Source organism: Eleutherodactylus coqui, chromosome 6 (genome assembly GCF_035609145.1).
Source record: "Eleutherodactylus coqui strain aEleCoq1 chromosome 6, aEleCoq1.hap1, whole genome shotgun sequence".
Classification (NCBI taxonomy): Eukaryota; Metazoa; Chordata; class Amphibia; order Anura; family Eleutherodactylidae; genus Eleutherodactylus; species Eleutherodactylus coqui.
Window position 1 is genome coordinate 135997277 of NC_089842.1, and position 14394 is coordinate 136011670.

Consider the following 14394-nt stretch of genomic DNA (forward strand, 5'->3'; position numbering starts at 1 on the left):
TCTGAGAAGCGCCCCTAATGTGAAAGGTATCAGATGGGCGGACCTCGAGAGTAAGGTAGGACTATATGCAGATGACACAATTCTCTTTCTATCAGACCCAATAAACTCCTTCTCCCAAGCCATGATCCACATAGACAGGTTCTCCAGCTTCTCGGGTCTATATGTCAATTGGTCTAAATCGACAATTCTGTACACAAACCTCAACCCCCGGAAATGACCCCTGCGTTACTAGGTACAGGCTAAAACCGGTCCAAATGTATAAATATCTGGGGATACTTATGCCATATGACCATAATAATGCCATAGCAGAAAATATAGACCCACTATTAGACAATATAAGACACAAGCTGAAAGGATGGGCCAAGTTACCGCTCTCTGTGGCAGGGCGCATAAACCTTATTAAAATGGCTATCCAACCCAAATGTTTGTACATATTGCAACACATGCCAGTAACCGTCCCCAAACGCTTCTTCCAGTCACTAAACTCCCTTATCATCTCCTTTATACGGAACTCCTCCCGCTCCAAATTAAGCCTGTCGATACTACAAAGGCCCAAAGAGCAAGCTGGAATGGCCCTCCCGGATCTCCGACTTTATTACTTGGCAGGACAATTGAGGAACATACGGGCCTGGGTCTTAGACGGGGAACTACCTATAGCAGATAAACAGCTGTCGAAGCAAGTAAAAGGTAATAATCTCCTAAATTTCTTAGAATTCCCGCAATACACCAACTCCGCCGACATGGTCCCGCTTCACAAATTAGCCCTCGGCGTGTGGAAGGAGGTGAAGATACTGCAGCGATACCAGGACATAATACCCGAGCTCTGCCTCTGGAATAACCCTGGTCTCACTGCCCTACAATCAGTCCCAGATCCACAATATTGGATGGCCCGAGGGGTACATACAATAAAAGACATATGTAGACGAAACATTCCCTACATTCATAGAGCTACGCGACAGGTTGCAGTCCCCGCATCTTCAATTATTCCGTTTCTTCCAACTAAGACACGCTTTGAACTCCCAATTTCCACCCGCCTCAACACACATATCCAAGTTCCCCACAATTGGCATCCTCAAGTCCCAGGGGCCTAAGGGGCTAATCTCGGCCCTATACACACATCTCCTTTCGGCTAAAATAGCCCTCAACCCGCCTTTAGCATATGATAAATGGAAACAAGCCATCCCATCCCTCACACCCGAGGAATGGCAGGACATCTCCGAATCCCATTTGGCCGTCTCCCCCGCCGTAAACAATAAATTAATCCAACTACACATAACGCACCAGGCCTATCTTACCCCTAGCTGCCTATACAAAATGGGCACAGCGTCTTCAAATATTTGTCACAGATGCCGCCAACCAGAGGCGAACTTCTGGCACTTGATATGGGAATGCCCTCCAATTAACGAATACTGGTCGGAAATTACCGACCTCATAAACACACTATTACCTCCCCCACTGGCTATTGACCTGGACCCCAGGGTGGCGCTGTTTGGCCTACTGGAGGAGGAGGTGTGGCCACACCACACCCGCACCTTCCTGGAAAAGGTGCTGTTCTTGGCCCGCAAGGCAATAGCCATGAGGTGGATGGCTGTGGAAACCCCTTCAATCCTACATTGGACCCAACTTCCTACGAGAAAATCATCTACCAAAACCGAGGATGCCCGGCCAAATTTAGGAAAATATGGGGGATATGGATCGACTCCCATTTTACCTTAACCATGGAATAAACCTCGAGGCTCGATATATACACTCCCCCCCCCCCCCCCCCCCCAGACAAGTGTCAGCAGACCCACACTTTAGTCTCTCCACTAAGACCGCAATAAGTTAGAGCAGAACCGGTTGGAAAAAAAGTTGTAAAGTTTATTGTTACGTTATCTAGAAAATACAGTAATAAGATTTACGTTGACTTATGCACAAGGAAATGTATACATGAATAAGGATGCACCTAACCAAGTTTTCTTCATTCTGTATTTTGCAATGCCTTTTTCAAAATAAAACGAATTTAAAAAAAAAAAAAAGTTCAATAAAGATTAATTCAAGGAAAAAAATCCAGTTAAAAACAAAATACACATTTTCCCCACAAAATGCCTTTTAAATGTATAAAATACCAAAGAAAATTTTTAAAAAGCTATATATATATTGTGGAAAGTTGGAGTACACTTGCCTCGGATCGCTGACCTCTCTTATATGGAAATGGCGCACCACACGTGTAGAAACTGCTCAGGAGACGTGGATTTCTTTATCTGGCTCCTGCCAGCCTTTATTCTCACAGCACATCATATAACATCAAAATACACAGTCCAAATAAGCACCCCACCTGGGTGTGGGGTTTAGGGTCGTCTTCCCTGTCAAACTCCTGGTCTGCACTAGACCCTGGGCTAGCAGCCCTTGCAGCTCCACGAATCTGGCTCTCTCTCAGCCGACATCTCTCTCAACTTGGGTGTGAGTCCAGGGTTGTCATCCCTGTCGGACTCTGGCCATTACTAGGCCACCAGCCTTCAGCACCTCAACTCTGCTGCATTGGTCCTCTCCCTCTTGCTTTTGGCAGGAACTGGCTTTTATCTGGTTCCTGCTCCACCCCTTGGTGTTAACCCTAGCAGCAGAAGTCCTGTCTGTAGCCCTCTACAGGACCTTTTGTGTACTGCACTACTACAATATGTATATATTAGGCATTAGGGCTCCACCACACTTGCGTTTTTTTAACACAATTATTAATGGGACTTTCTAATGTTAAAAACGCATTGCAAGTTTGTGCTTTGCAATTTTTGTTGCGTTGCGTTTTTCACATTAGAAAGTCCCACTGACAATCGCGTTAAAAAAATGCTGCGTTAAAAAAACACAAGTGTGTGGGAGCTCTCACTGCGTTCATAATGACCAAGACAATAAAATGTTGTTGTTATTTATCGCACATGGGGAATGACGTAAAAATAATTTTAAAAACGAACTCCAGAATTGCTATTTTTCTTTTGTTTGCCTATCAAAAAACATAGTAAAAAGCAATCTAAAAGTCACGTGTCTTAAAATGGTACCAATAAAAACTACAACTCTTCCCGGAATAAACAAGCCCTCACATAGCATTTTTATTTTGCTGGCAGTGAAGCTATCATTCTAAGGCTACATGCACACGAGCGAGAATGCCGCTCGAGTTTTGGGCTCTGTGAGATGCACAAACCATGCATGAACATGAACTCCATTCTTTTGAATGTTGTTTACATGAGCGATTTTTCTCCCTGACAGCGAAGCTGCGAAGATAAAATTGTAGCATTCTCTATCTTTTGACACTCCCTAGGAATGCCTTGCCTATTAATTTCAATGGGACTTTAAAGGACATCACATGGCACTGGCATGCTGTGGGATGTGCATGAAATCAATGGGAAACACTTGCAATCCTCTGACGCACGTGAAACACTTACCTGAGGATCACGATTTCACAGACGTGATGCAAGGCATTTTTTAATATAAAACACTTCGCATCCACATGTAAAACGTACGTTGGCATAGGCGATATTGCTCTCGCCTTTGTGAATGTAGCCTTAGAATGCAATGATGCAGATTAATTTGTTTTTCTCTAAAAATTTGTTTTTATGGTCAAAGTAGTAAAAAACTTTTTAAAAATCGATATGAACTGGGTATCGTGCTGATCCATATAGGAAAGCAATCGTGTTATTTTTACCGATTGTTGAATGTTGTAAAAACAAACCCCCCAAAAATAGCTGAATTTTGGGAAGGGTGGTGGTGGTGGTGGTGGGGGCGGGGGGTTGATCCTTTCCATCCCACCAGAAAAACAAAATCGAAATTATGCAATACAATATAAGTGCCCCAGAGTGGCGCCATTAAGAAATACAAGTTATCACCCCCCCCCCCAAAAAAAAAACAAACAAGTCCTTATATGACTATGTTAACGAGTTATGGCTCTTGCAATGCAACAATGACAAGTGCTTGGTCCTTATAGCAAAAATAGGCTCATCACTAAGGGGTTAAGTTACCTGAAGTATGGTGACATCTAGTGGACAGTAGTGATATTGCAATTACTCTGTTTTCTAGCAAGTGATATGAGACCGGGGGAGGCTGGGCAGGATGGTGAGTGTGCCGCTCCCATCAGGGGTAGAAAGAAACATAAGAACTAGCTTTGAACTGACTCCTGCATATCATGGAGTAGCACCCAGGTGAGACCTAACCTGGGGTGCTGTATATAGAGACTTTGCCATCTTCCATTTGCAACATTGAAGAATTTAGTGCCTCTGACTTGTCAGGAGAAGTGAAACAAACCCTAAGTGTTCAATAAAAGTTTAAAATGCAATGACAGTGACCACCGTCTGTGATGCTCCAGGCCTTCAACCGGTACAATACGGAATACAGAACCCTGCTGCTCCTCAGCGGATATTGGCAGCAGAACCCACTTCATGGGAAGGTGAAATAAAACTCTGCTTTCTAGCTATTCCGGATCGAGGGTAGACTAAAGGTAAGACCCCTATGACCAGAAATTGAGGGGAGGCAATATGTCACCCTTGGGCCTACCCTCGTATATATATTCTGATTTAGTGATAGTCACATGTAATTGATGAATATATACAACACATTTGGAAAGGCTTCAGACCCTTACACTTTTTTACATTTTGTTAAGTTGTGACCTTGTGCAAATAAAAAAGAAAAATCCAAGTTTTTTCCCCATCATTATGGACTCAATACCCCATAATAATAAAGTGAAAACAGGATATTAGTTTTTGATTTTTTTTTAATTGCAAAGATTTTTAACACTTTGCATTGGCATGTGGAACATACAGTTAATTGGACATACTTTTTACCTCTTAATGACACAGGACATACCGTATGGAGGGGGAGCAGGAGCCAATCCTGCTCCATACGATGCAGGTGCTAGCTGTCTCAGACAACTGCCGGCAATAGTCTCTATTAGCATGAAGGCTGATCGCAGCTGTAAATTCTGTAAATGCCACTGACAGTTCTGACAGTGACATTTAAATCCCTAGATCAGTTTTGTGGGGTCCTGAACAGCCCCTCCACGATGAGATTGCGAGATGCCATCCAGTTGCTATAGCAGCCTGGGACCCTCTGAAGGCATTTGACTGTAGCGTGGCTTGATAGACTGCCTGTCAGATCATGGTAAAATTAAATACTATGGTATTTAATAAAGAAAAAACTTTTCCTATACTTATAATAAACAAAAATCAAAGCAAACCCCCCCAAAAAGCATATTTTTTATTGCAGTGTCTATAAAAGTATAATCTGTCAAAGTATTGCATTATGATCCCACACGGTGAACATCTTCCGTAAAAAAAACAAAACAAAAAAAAAAAAAACATCACAATTACGCTTTTTTGGTCACTCTGTCTCTGAAATTTAATAAAAAGCGATCAAAAAGTTGTCCGTTCTCCAAAATGATATCAATAGAAACTACAGGTTGTCCCACAAAAAAGGAGTCCTGACACAATTATACTCACAGAAAAATGAAAAAGTTATGGCTGTCAGGATATGGCAGCAGAAAATAATTATGTTTTTCCAAAGATATTTTATTCTTTTAAAGTAGTACTGCAAAAAACAAAAACTAAATCAATTTGGAATTGTTGTAATTGTACTGAGGCATAGAAAAAAAGTTAGCATGTCATTGTTGCCACAGTGTGTATGGTATAAAAACAAGACACCCCCCCCCCCCTCCCAAAGATGGCAGAATTTTTTTTGGTTATTTCACTCCACTTAGAAATGTTTTAATGCTTTTTATTACATTGTATGGTACATTTAATACTACCATTGAAAAATTTGAACTTGTCCCACAAAAAAAGAAGCCATCAGACAGCTATGTTGAATAAAAGAGTCATAATTTTGGAAAGTGGGGAGAAAAAAACAAAAATGGAAAAAATAGTTGCATCCCTAAGGGGTTCAAAAACACTCACCTGTCTATATAAGGTCTCACAGCTCACAATGCATATCATAGCCAAGGCCAAGCCTTGAGGAGGAAAAAAACTACCTGTTGAGCTCAGAGACTGGATTGTGTGAAGGCACAGAATTGGAGAAGACTTCAAAAAAGTTTTTGCGGCACTGAAAGTTCCTAAGAGTACAGCAACCTCCATAATTATTAAATGGAGGAAGTTCGGAATAACCAGCACTCTTCCTAGAGCTGACTGACCCAGCAGACTAAGTTATTGGGGAGGGAGAGGGGGGAGGTGTCTCGGTAAAAGAATCAAGAACCCAATGGTCACTCTGGCTGGGCCCAAAAGATCCTGTGTGCAGATAGGAGAAACGTCCAGAAGGTTAACCATCACTACAGCACTCCACCAATCTGGGCTTTATGGCAGAGTGACCAGAAAGTAGTCTCTCCTCATTAACAGACACATGCAAGTCCACCTGGAGTTTGCCAAAAAGCAGCTAAAGGACTCTCAGACTGTGAGAAGCAAGATTCTCTTGTTTGATAAAGCCACTATTAAACTTTTGGCCTTAATTCTAAGCATCATGTCTGCCCAATACCATTCATACTGTGATGATGACAGCATCATTCTTTGGGGGTGTTTTTCAACAGCTGGGACAGGAAAACTGGTCAGGGTTGATGGAAAGCTGAATGGAGCAAAGTACAGAGATATTCTTAACGAAAACCTGATCCACAGCGCATGGGACCTCAGACTGAACATAAGGTTCACCTTCCAACAAGACAATAGCCCTAAGCACACAGCCAAGACAACACAGGAGTGGCTATGGGGCAACTCTGTGAATGACCTTGAGTAGCCCAGCCAAAGCCCTGACTTAAATCCAATCAAACATCTCTGAAAAAACTGGTAAATGGCTGTCTACTGATGGTCGCCATCCAACCTGATACAGCTTGAGAGGATCTGCAGGGAAGAATGGCAGAAAATTCCAAAAATCCAGGTGAACAAACCTTGTGGCATCATACCCAAGAAGACAGGAGGCTGTAATCTCTGCCCAAAGCGCCTCAACTAAGTACTGGGTACAGAGTCTGAATACTTATGATAATATTACACAATTTACAGAGATTTCTAACATTCTGTTTTCACTTTGTCATCATGCGGTGTTGAGTACAGAATGATGAGGAAAAACTAGATTCTTTTTTTATTTTGCACAATGTCACAATATAACAAAATACAAAAAAGTGAAAGGGTCTGCAGACTTTCTAAATGCATTGTAAGATACAGTGAACACCAAAGGTTGTAAATTTGTGAAATCTTAAAATTAAATTTATTACTAAACATCTACTATGAATTGACGAAGATCACAAGGCAAACCAGAAGAATATTTAGAAATAATAAAAAAAAATTAGAATGAAAGAACTGGAGGAGTAAATTCTTTCTGAGGCTGACAGCCCCGTGGCAAATTTATATGAACTAAAAGGTGTATTTACCACACACTGAGTTGCCAATTGTGGGCCTTTAACTTCATCCAGCCTGACAGTCATTTGTATTGCAATACGCCACTTTATCTGATTCTGGACATAAGCCAGCAGTACCCCTGTGGATGAAGACATCAGTCTGAAATGAGGATTTTCTAAAGAACAAAGCATGACTAGCTTTCACAAGATATCTGAAATACATGCAACGTGTATCACAATCACTGTCAGGTACAATTAATGACTGATTAGAGGCCTCTATCTAAATTTCACTTCAAAGAACGTCAAAAAGAGTAATATAGTGCTCCTTATCATACATTTCATATGGTTCTAAAGTGGATATAGTTGCAAGAAAAAGTAAGTGAATGCTTTGGAATTACTTGGATTTCTGCAATGATTACTAATAAAATGTAATCCGATTATGATCTCAAGACACAACTATACAAAAACGCAATTTAAGCTAACATTCAATAGCTGCACTGTTCACATTGAGCATATTAAATAAACATTCGCAGTGCAGGGAGGAAAAGCGAAGCTTTGTATTAATGACTTCCCCAAGAGCTAATTGGCAAAAAGGTGTTTAAATTAGATGAGATTAGAAATGGGGATTTTACAGATGCTTGACTCATTAAATAAGTGTACCCAAAGTCTGGTTACTGACAAATCTGTTCTTTTCAGAAAAGATTGTTCAATGTGAACCATACTTCAATGCAAATAGCTTTCAGAAGACTTCAGAAGTTGTGTTATAGAGATGCATGAAGCTGGAATAGGCTACCAAAGCCTTGATAAAGACCTATTTGTACATCAATCCACAATCAATTGAGACAATTTAGGACTGCTGCTACTATCCTTAGAATTGCATCCTATTAACGCCCTAATAACACAGGATGTACAGTTACATCCTGGGCATTCAAGGTTTGCATGAAAGGGTATTGGGGGTCGATCCCGTTCCATACAATGTGGATGTTGGCTGTTTCTTAGAGCTGACACCCACCGCTTGATTGCATCCATTAACCCTTTAAATGCCACCATCAATTCTGCCTGAAGCATTTAAGTGCCTTGATCGGAGTTCGGGGGTCCCAAACACCCCCCGGTGATTAGATCGTTGGTTGCCGTTCAGTTGCCATGGCAGCTGGGGGCCTTCTGAAAGCCCGTAAGGCTGCCATTTCATATTGCCTATCAAGCCATGCCTGTGGTGTGTCTTGCCTGTCAAAATGTGGTATAATGTTATACTATGGTATTACATTAAACTGCAGGAGCGATCAAACAATCACAAGTTCTTGTTTCCTATGGGGGGCTAAAAAAAAAATAAAAAAATCAGTTTATAAAAATTGTAGGAATTATTAAAAAAAATAAAAAGGTACTAAAACATTATTTAAAAAAAAACTGTTCCCAAATTTATCATAAAAAAGATCAAAATTAAAAAAAAAATATATATATAAAAGTTTGCACTATCAAAGCAACACATTATTTACCCAGCATGCTGAACGTCATCAGAAGAAAACACAATGTCTGAATTGTACCTTTTTGGTCACGCAGTCTCCAAGAAAAAATATATAATAAAAAGTAATCAAAAAATCATACATACTCCAAAATGGTACCAATAGAAACTACAAATTGTGCCACAAAAAACAAGCCCTCACACAACTATGTAGACAAAGAAAAAAAAATAACTTAAAAAAAAGATCAATCTGTCAGGAGATGGCAGCAGAAAATTTTCTTTTTTTCCAAACATATTTTATTTTTTAAAAAGTAGTACAACAAAATAAATAAATAATGACGGAATTGCACTTTTTTTTTCATTTCACTCCACTTAGAATTTTATTTTAGGTTTTTCAGTACATTATATAGTACCATTGAGAGATACAACTTGAACAAGCTGAAAAAAGCAAGCTCTCATATTGGACAATTTAAAGGATATGTTTATAAATGTATCTAGAGATACAGTGCAGTATATAGTTGACCTTTTTTGTCCTTATTTGTAGCTGACAATTACTGGCTTTGCAGATGATTATAATTGTAGTCCAATATGAAATGGGTTTTTATTCATTTACTAAAACATTCATTCTTGCTTTATTTTACTACAGCAAATGACTGTTCTAGTATCATTTTCCAGTTTTCGATGGAAGAAGCAAGAACTGACTATCGAGTTGCCTTGGAAACTTTTCTTCTGGCTTTTTAAGGCAATTACAGTATACGATTTGGCATGTTATAAGGAATAGCATGACTGTATATTTAATTCAAAGTGCTGAAATTAATATTATTACTTTACCTCCATCAATACTCATTACACTACAGCACGTTTTGGGACCCTAATAAGAAAAGCTTTTTTTTAAAAGAATAGTTTTAACTGACACTGATAAGAATATAATGAGTAAATAATTGATCTTGAATTATTAATTGGGAATGGGGTACTTACTGGGAATGGACCTATTCGGGATTCTTATATTTTAATGGAGATGTCCCAAGAAGATAACCCCTATTTATATGCACTATAAGGACATATGGCTGTCAAACAGTGGTATCTCCCAATTATCATTCCCCCTTTATGACCCAAAACAGAAAGATGGTCTGTAATAGTAACTATCTTGTTATACTATACCCTGCAGAGGTCTGGCTGGCTGCAGCACCCCCCCCCCCCCCCAGCAAAATCACCTGTATGCCAGGAAGAAGGGGCCACATTCTGATAGAAGCTTCCTGTGATAGGACAGCCCCTTTAAGGCAGAGTGTAGAGTAGCTATGAAAATTATACCATACTGTCGAAACCTAAGAAAAAACTATGCAATACATGAGCAGTGCACTGATTCACTGTGATGGTACAGCAGGGGAAAGGAACACTTGCTGACGGATTCCATGAGGATCATAGCTGATTGCCTGTTGTTTAGGTAGTATACAAGCAACAGAGCACCATTTGATCAGATCATTGTCAAAAGAGACTGTCTATTGCAAACAATCTCATCAACTATAAACACTGTCGTGAATATTTAATTCAAATCGATAATGCAATTTTTTTCGTAACAGAAGATTATATAGACTCTCTGTAAAAAAAAATCAGGCAACAAGAAGTTTATTTGCTTCAAAACTCAGCATGCAGTTACATCTCAGCAGATATACAAATGATTAGAGTCCAGTGATTAGATGCCACCTGAGGCCCTAAAAGTGGTTCCACCCTTGGCCTATAAAAAGGCTCTCAGAGGTTGCTTGTATGTAGTGACCCCTTTTGAACACTAGACACCTTTGTGATGCAATTAAAAAGATTTCATTGAGTTAACAGAGTTCGAGAGGGGCGCATTATTGGAATACAAGAAGCTGGATGGTTGTATTGAAGAATTGCCCACCACCTGGGCCATTCTGACCAGACTGTTAGGGGTTGTTGGAATCAGTGGATGCGTGAGGGCACATACACAATGCGACCTGGCTCAGGATACCTTTGACAGACTGCCAGTAGAGAGTATCGTCTAATCATCCAACAAGCACGAGCAGCTACAATTGTTTCATTGTCCGTCATCCAGAAAAAGGTGATAGCATTGTTACCGGCCTATGCATCTGTCGGAAACATTTCTAGGTGCTTGGCTAAAGGACATTTAGTTTCACGATGCCCATTATGTGTACTGTCTTTGGTCTGGGGGGGCCATCACATACAACAGTCGGTCACCCATAGTAGTGGCATGAGGGACAATGACAGCTCAGTGATATGTTTCGGTCATCCTGTAGTCACATGTATTGCCTCTCATAGTAGGGCTTCCAATAGGCATTTTCTAGCAGGATAATGCTAGCCGCATACATCAAGGGGGTCCCAGCAATGCCTCCACAACATTGTCACACTTCCATGGCCTGTCCAGTTACCAGATTTATCGCTAATAGAACATGTATAGGGTAATTTGGGATGCCAATTAGGCATCCTACGAGTTTCACAATCTAGAGGCTCAGTTACAGCAAATGTGGACCAATATGTCACATGATACCATACACATATGCCAGTTCATATCACATTGTGTATACAAGCTAGAGGGGGTACAACAGTGTACTAGAGCCACCATACCCACCCGTATCACATCTTGTATCCAAGCTAGAGGAGCTATAACAGGGTATTAGAGCCTCCATGCCCACATGTATCACATCTTGTGTCCAAACTAGAGGCGGCCAAACAGCGTAACAGAACCTCCATGCCCACCCAAATCACATCTTGTATCCAAGCAAGAGGTGGTATAACAGGGTACTAGAGCCTCCATGCCCATCTGTATCACATCTTGTATCCAGGCTAGAGGCGGTACAACAGGGTACTAGAGCCTCCATGCCGGAATGTATCACATCTTGTATCCAAGCTAGAGGTGGTACAAGAGGATACTACAGTCTCCATGCCCACCCGTATCACATCTTATATCCAAACTAGAGGCGGTACAACAGGATACTAGAGCCTCCCTTAAAGTATTCGGTTTTCTGCAATAAATGACCCATTTGCCCTGATATTGTAATCACTTACTTATATCAACATTACAATTACACCGAAAGTTTCATTGAATTTCAACAACTTCATCTAAATGCTTGTTTATTTTTTTAAATCAAACTACTAACAACCACTTGTCCGGGAGTATGTATGTATGTTTGTGTGTGCTTCTCATACCCCACCCCTAGTGATGTAATCGCTCCACCCCTGGTGACGTCATTGCAGGTCCTACAACTTATAAAAAATACATAGCCTGACTGACAGAAGAACAACAAAGTTAGGGCTCTTCGAAGGGGAGGACAAAAGTAAAAAAACGAGAATACAACTAAGCCGTTATTATCTCAGACACAACTCAGCGGTCCTGACAGAAGACACCAACCTACCACCACTACAGAGATCTGTCAGACTGAAGAACCTGCGGTGACGTCCCTGCTGTGGGAGGAGCCATTGTGCAGTTTGGTAAAAGAGATCCGGTGGGCTGAAGGACCTGCGGTGATGTCACTGCTGTTGTAGGAGCCATTGTGCAGTTTTGTAGAAAGTACTGTATACTGGATGAGCCGATAGCAGCCACCAGGACCTGTGATGACGACACCGTCATGTGATCACCTGTGTGGGTGAAGTCTGGGATCACATGACGTCTGTGTGTGTGATGTGTGGGGATGATAATGGATGTACAATGTAGCACAGCTGTGTGGTGCATTGCGCCACCAGAAACGCTGGTACTATCATTTCCTACTAGTGAGGGTATATAGAGTAGTGTGTCAAAGTTTGTGGCAGGTGTGGAAATAGTAGTGTTAATAGTTTTCTTTTAGTCAATTAACAAAATGCAAAGTAACTGAACAAAAGAGAAATCTAAATCAAATCAATATTTTGTGTGACCACCTTTTATCTTCAAAACAGCAGCAATTCTTCTAAGTACACTTGAACACAGTTTTTGATGAAACTTGGCAGGGAGTTTGTTTCAAACATCATGGAGAACTAACCACAGATCATCTGTGGATATAGACTATCTCATGTCATCCCAGTTTGACTAAATGATATTGAGATAAGTGATATCATCACTTCCAGGACTCCTTGTCCTTCTTTAGGCTGCATTCAGACGTACATATATCGGCTCGGTTTTCACGCTGAGCCGATATACTTTGTCCTCGTGTGCAGGGGGGGGGGGGATGGAAGAGCCAGGAGCAGGAACTGAGCTCCTGCCCACTCTCTGCCTCCTCTCCGCCCCTCTGCACTGTTTGCAATGGGGGGAGGCGGGCCGGGGGCGGGGCTAAGCTCCGTGCTCAAAGGTCTGGGAGTTTTTCACTGAGAGTGCAGACGACCGACGAACAGTGGTGTGCAACCTTTGTCGCGCCAAGATCAGCCGGGGAGCCACCACCACCAGCCTCACCACCACCAGCATGCGCAGACATATGATGGCCAAGCACCCCACAAGGTGGGACGAAGGCCGTTCACCGCCTCTGGTTTGCACCGCTGCCTCTCCCCCTGTGCCCCAACCTGCCACTGAGATCCAACCCCCCTCTCAGGACACAGGCACTACCGTCTCCTGGCCTGCACCCACACCCTCACCTCCGCTGTGCTCGGCCCCATCCACCAATGTCTCTCAGCGCACCGTCCAGCCGTCGCTAGCGCAAGTGTTGGAGCGCAAGCGCAAGTATGCCGCCACGCACCCGCACGCTCAAGCGTTAAACGTCCACATAGCCAAATTTATCAGCCTGGAGATGGTGCCGTATAGGGTTGTGGAAACGTAGGCTTTCAAAGGTATGATGGCGGCGGCGGCCCCGCGCTACTCAGTTCCCAGTCGCCACTACTTTTCCCGATGTGCCGTCCCAGCCCTACACGACCACGTCTCCCGCAACATTGTACGCGCCCTCACCAACGCGGTTACTGCAAGGTCCACTTAACAACGGACACGTGGACAAGCACAGGCGGGCAGGGCCACTATATCTCCCTGACGCACATTGGGTGAATTTAGTGGAGGCTGGGACAGAGTCAGAGCCTGGGACCGCTCACGTCCTACCCACCCCCAGAATTGCGGGCCCCAGCTCGGTGGTGGTATCTGCGGCGGTGTATGCTTCCTCTACTAAACCACCCTCCTCCTCCTACGCAACCTTTGTCTCGCAATCAAGATGTGTCAGCAGCAGCACGTCGCCAGCAGTCGGTGTCGCGCGGCGTGGCAGCACAGCGGTGGGCAAGCGTCAGCAGGCCGTGCTGAAACTACTCAGCTTAGGAGAGAAGAGGCACACGGCCCACGAACTGCTGCAGGGTCTGACAGAGCAGACCGACCGCTGGCTTGCGCCGCTGAGCCTCCAACCGGGCATGGTCGTGTGTGACAACGGCCGTAACCTGGCGGCGGTTCTGCAGCTCGGCAGCCTCACGCACGTGCCATGCCTGGCCCACGTCTTTAATTTGGTGGTTCAGCGCTTTCTGAAAAGCTACCCACACTTGTCAGACCTGCTCGGAAAGGTGCGTCGGCTCTGCGCACATTTCCACAAGTCCCACATGAACGCTGCCACCCTGCACACCCTGCAACATCGGTTTCATCTGCCAGTGCAATGACTGCTGTGCGACGTGCCCACACGGTGGAACTCTACGC